General features: G+C 35.0%; 1 long non-coding RNA gene across 2 annotated transcripts; it reads left to right on the top strand.

Annotated features, from left to right (window-relative positions):
- Positions 1 to 1,009: 1,009 nt before the first annotated feature.
- LOC107779081 (uncharacterized) lies at positions 1,010 to 4,046 on the top strand. Of its 2 annotated transcripts, XR_001646524.2 has the most exons (3): positions 1,095 to 1,415; positions 2,559 to 2,690; positions 3,676 to 4,046. It is a non-coding gene; the product is annotated as an uncharacterized LOC107779081 (long non-coding RNA). The 2 variants fall into 2 exon arrangements; XR_012695533.1 differs by lacking the exon at positions 2,559 to 2,690 and having other exon boundaries at positions 1,010 to 1,415.
- Positions 4,047 to 4,631: the final 585 nt, after the last annotated feature.

Raw genomic sequence — 4,631 nt, 5'->3', positions numbered from 1 at the left:
TGTGTATAGGATATGGAAAAAGATTACGGTGTTATATATGCACCACCACCTGATCAGCTGGTATACGTTGATGATTTTGCCCATAGTGGCTGAGATGATATGATGGGATACCCTCAGAGGCTTGATGATGTTATGTACGTTTAGACATATACATTATATGACATTCATATGCATATGCATGACACTATAAGTATTTCATGATTTACAGAGTTATCCAGACTTACGGGTTAAGTCATTTACTCCATGTTTCTTCCATATCTTTTATATACTTATTTATGTGCCTTACGTACTCGGTACATTATTTGTACTGACGTGCTTTTGTTGGGGACACTGCGTTCATGCTGCAGGTATAGACAATCAGTTTGACGAGCCCTCATAGTATACAAGGTTAGCATTCAGCGAAGGATCAGTAAGACTCCATCTCATTCGAAGTGCAGTCGAGTCTATGAGTCATCGTGTCAGAATTTTGTTACAGACTTATGGGTAGGTCGGTACCCTGTCCCATTTGATGTCAAATACTGTTAGAGGTTTTGTAGATAGAGGTTTATTTTGTACAGTATGTTAGAAGCCTTGACGGTCCATATGTATTCATGTTTTAAGAAAGATGGTACATTGATATAATGTTTTTCCACTTATAGTTATACATTACAAGTTGTGGCCATATTGGCCCAGTTACCAATGATAGTACGATAAGAAAGATATGTTACGTTGGTACTCGGTTGAGTAAGCCACCTGGTGCCCTTCGTGACCCTTCGATTTGGGTCGTGACATATTCCGGGTATAATCAAATTAGGATGAACTCAGAAGATCAAGAGAAAACCTCTTTCATCACAAACTTTGGCACATATTGCTATAATGTGATGCCTTTTGCACTTAAAAATGCCAGAGCCACTTATAAGAGGCTCGTTAATAAGATATTTAAAAAGCAGATAGGTAAGATGATGGAATTCTATATTTATAACATGTTAGTTAAGTCTCTTAATGCAAAAGATCATCTGGAGCATCTCCAAGAGATATTTGACATTATAAGAAACACTACAAGAAAATGACTTATTAGCGACCAACTTTTAGAGTTAAAATTCCGTCCCTAAAAGTACGCCTATTGCGTCGAGATTTTCTTCTGGTCCCTAATCCTCATTTTTGGTTTCTAAACTAACGAAGGGTGCAACACCAGGTCGCTGAAAGGACAAAGATCTGGTCCTATTAAACCTCCCCCAAGTCCCTTCGATACATCCATAAAAAATTAGACCAGCCCTCCCCCCTCCTCCTCCCCTTCTAATTTTCCCCAAACTGAAACCCTAACAAATCGCTATTCCATATTTTTCTCCAGGAATTTCTCACGACGTGTCTACGGTCTATCTGAAGTGACTGAAGACTCACAAACCGGCGATAACAAGATTTGTCTATATGAACAGGTTTGTCTTATCTTTCTTTCTTTCTCTTATTTCTAGGTTTAAAACCGAAAACTTTCTTATTGAGTATGACGATCTTCGGTGCCGATTCTACTGAATACTGATGATGGATAGGGTTTCGTTCAAATCTGGGGCTTGGTGGGCAAGGAGGGTGAGGAATAAAAATATCTCCCCTTACTTGTTATGTTCGTGAGATTAAAAAAATGTAGGTAACAAAGGTGTTTCTCTTCTGAAATGTCATTTTGAATGCAAGTGTGTGAACATTTGTATTCTAAGTGTTGTGAGAAAAAATATTAAATGTTGATAGAATTATCTCTTATATAGTAAAAAAGATCTTAGTCTTTATGAACACAAAGGTAAAAGGAATAAAAACCTTTAGCCAAAATTATCTAATTTCTTTTGATGTTTCCAAAGCAATAAACTAGTTCATGTGCAATTTTTTCCACCGAAATTTCCCAAATTTTACTTTAAGCTGCAAAGCATGAGACAACATAGCAGAGGAAGTAAGAGAAACCAAAAATCACTACATATGAACTACCACATTGATATAAAAAAGCCCATTAATATTCTAGGAACTTGTTTAGAGGACTAAGGCAATATGGGATTGGGTTGTGACTATGGCTTTTATTATAAGGTGAATTGGTTCAACTCCTTATCAAAAAGGGTGAATTGATAGAATTTTGTTGACCCATTAGGTGTTCTTATTCAGTTATTCATTGTAAATATTTATATCTTTTTCTTTAGAACTGTGTAAGCACTATAGTGATGATAATGCTGATTGAATGGGGTAATTCTAATGTTGTATATAAAACAGTTATCTGATAGCTTATATATACTATTCACTTCTTAAAAGTTGAACCACTGCTAAGCAAGTAAAAAGGGCTTTAACTACCTATGGTGTGTTGTGTTAGGAAAGAAAAGTACTCCCTGCTAACCTATAGATAGGTAATCTTGAGGTGTTTACTTGGTTCAACGTTAAATTGGTATTGATGTACACATTTGAAGATTCGTGTATTTCCTTAATGTATGTTTTCTTTAAGCAATGTAGTTAGCTTAGCAGATCTTGTAGCTAGAGCTTCCTAAATAATCGATAGAAACAAGAAATTTAGAAAACCTAAATAGTTGATGACTGTGGTCTTTTGATAGAAATGAGGCAGCTTATCCTAAGCATCTTTTCTGCAAGCTCAAGCTTAGGTGCAGGTGTATCATGTGAGAGTTTCACAATTGAGGTGAATGTGAAGGATTTCGTATTTGAACCCAGAGACAACAGATAGATCTGTAAGCTTCAACTTTTTTTTTTGTTTCAAATGTTTTATGTTCCCAGGTTCTAATGTTGCTCTATGAGCACCAAAATCCTTCAGTCCGGTGAGAGTTCAATAATATTTAGCATGTTTTGATTTCATAATTTCGTTGATCTTTTTCAAATAAATGCAGTTTTTAAGGAACATCTTCTGTTGGAGTTCTTAGGTTAAGAATGATGTTAGAAATATACAACAATTATTGTATTTGAATAGAGACATATGTGGGAAATGATTGGTGGACTTTTGAGAAAGGCAATAACATTGATGGTTTCAGTTTCATCCTATCTAATGTCCTTTATCTTGAGCTATCATTTATGCAATTTGATTGATATCTAGCTTTCAGATGTTGAAAAGGATGTAGTTAGAGTATATATGAAATTTTGTTGCTTTGAAGGAGAGGGAAATATGCATTATGCGAGTGGAAAAATTGTTATTTGTCATGACTTGAATGATATTAAAGTTTGTGAACAAGCTTTATACCTCAATTATATTAATGAATAGTTGGAAAGTGAAGTCCTTGAGTTGTGCTAGAAAAGAAACATGTTTGTCTATTTGAGCTACTATGCAATTGTGTACAATAACTTGATTTTCATGTACATGATTCTCTATATGTAAAGAAATTACTTCCTTTAATGTTAGAACATGCTTCGTTGAAAGATAGTAAACTATGTGGTTAATTCTCTGGAGAAATGGACAATTTTGACATTGGTGATACTTGTATGGTATTATGATGTCCTAAAGATGCTCTAGTTGGAGTTCTGATCCAAATATTCTCTTTTCATGCTTATAGGAATTAGCTGAACTATTAGAACTCACTGCTACCTTATTTCATTTTAGTATATACAGCAGAGTATCCCATCCAAATGCACAATTACTGAAAATGTTTTGTGTATAGTAAAAATTGTTTTATTTGGATTTATTTTCTGGTTGTATAGGCTAATATGTGGTGTTAATATGTGCAGGCACAAGATAAAGGTCCAAATATATCCAAACAGCAAGACGTTGAACACAAAAAACGAAAGCTTGCTACCCTAATGGAGATATGAAAAATACCTACAGCAATAATTTACTTCGAATAACAAAGTCCACATCAAGATGCTACACCAGCAAGAATTTTGAAATTTATTAGTCAGAATATTTAGATGGTTGTAGTATGTAAAATGTAAATGCTAAGAAACATGTAGGAGGTAAGGTATATGTCCCCCTCCTTGTATTGGACATGTTATTGAAATCTGTATCAAGGTCTTAGTGATTTAACTTTGATGTGTGTGTGTGTGTGTGTGTATATATATATATATATATATATATATATAAGAACATGAGTTGTTGATAATTATGTTGTATTGATCTGATTATCTTTGTTACAAATTGTATAATATTATGGTGATAAATTGTATATGAGAGGCTCTGCAATCAGGTTTTTGGTCCTTAAAAACTTTATAGGACCAGTAGAAGCTGGTCGCTAAAAATATATAAGCACCATAGGGATCTTTGTCTAGGACCAGAAATGTGGTCTATAAAAGTATTTTTAGGACCAGAAGTGTGCTGGTCGTAAAAACTCTTTAAGGACCAGCTACTCAACTCGTCGTTATTGACTTTTAGCGGCGGAGTCTATAGCGACCAGTGGCGGCGACCAGAATTAAAATATTAGGGACCAATTTTGTCGTCCATAAAGACAATTTTTCCTGTAGTGAAAGTACAACATGAGGCTCAACCCATAGAAGTGTGCTTTTTTGGGTTGGCTCCGATAAATTCTTGGGGTTTCTGGTCTCAAAAAAAGGGATTGAAGTAAACCCCGAAAAAATTAAAGCCATTGAGGATATCCTAGACCCGCTAACAAGTGTGAATGAACTACCAAGGTTGACCAGTAGGTTGGAAGCTCTGAGCTGTCACGATCCAAAATCCAACTAGTCGTGAT

Source organism: Nicotiana tabacum, chromosome 10 (assembly GCF_000715075.1).
Source record: "Nicotiana tabacum cultivar K326 chromosome 10, ASM71507v2, whole genome shotgun sequence".
NCBI classification, from domain to species: Eukaryota; Viridiplantae; Streptophyta; class Magnoliopsida; order Solanales; family Solanaceae; genus Nicotiana; species Nicotiana tabacum.
The sequence above is the reverse complement of the archived record's forward strand: the minus strand, read 5'-3'. Positions and strand labels throughout refer to the sequence as shown.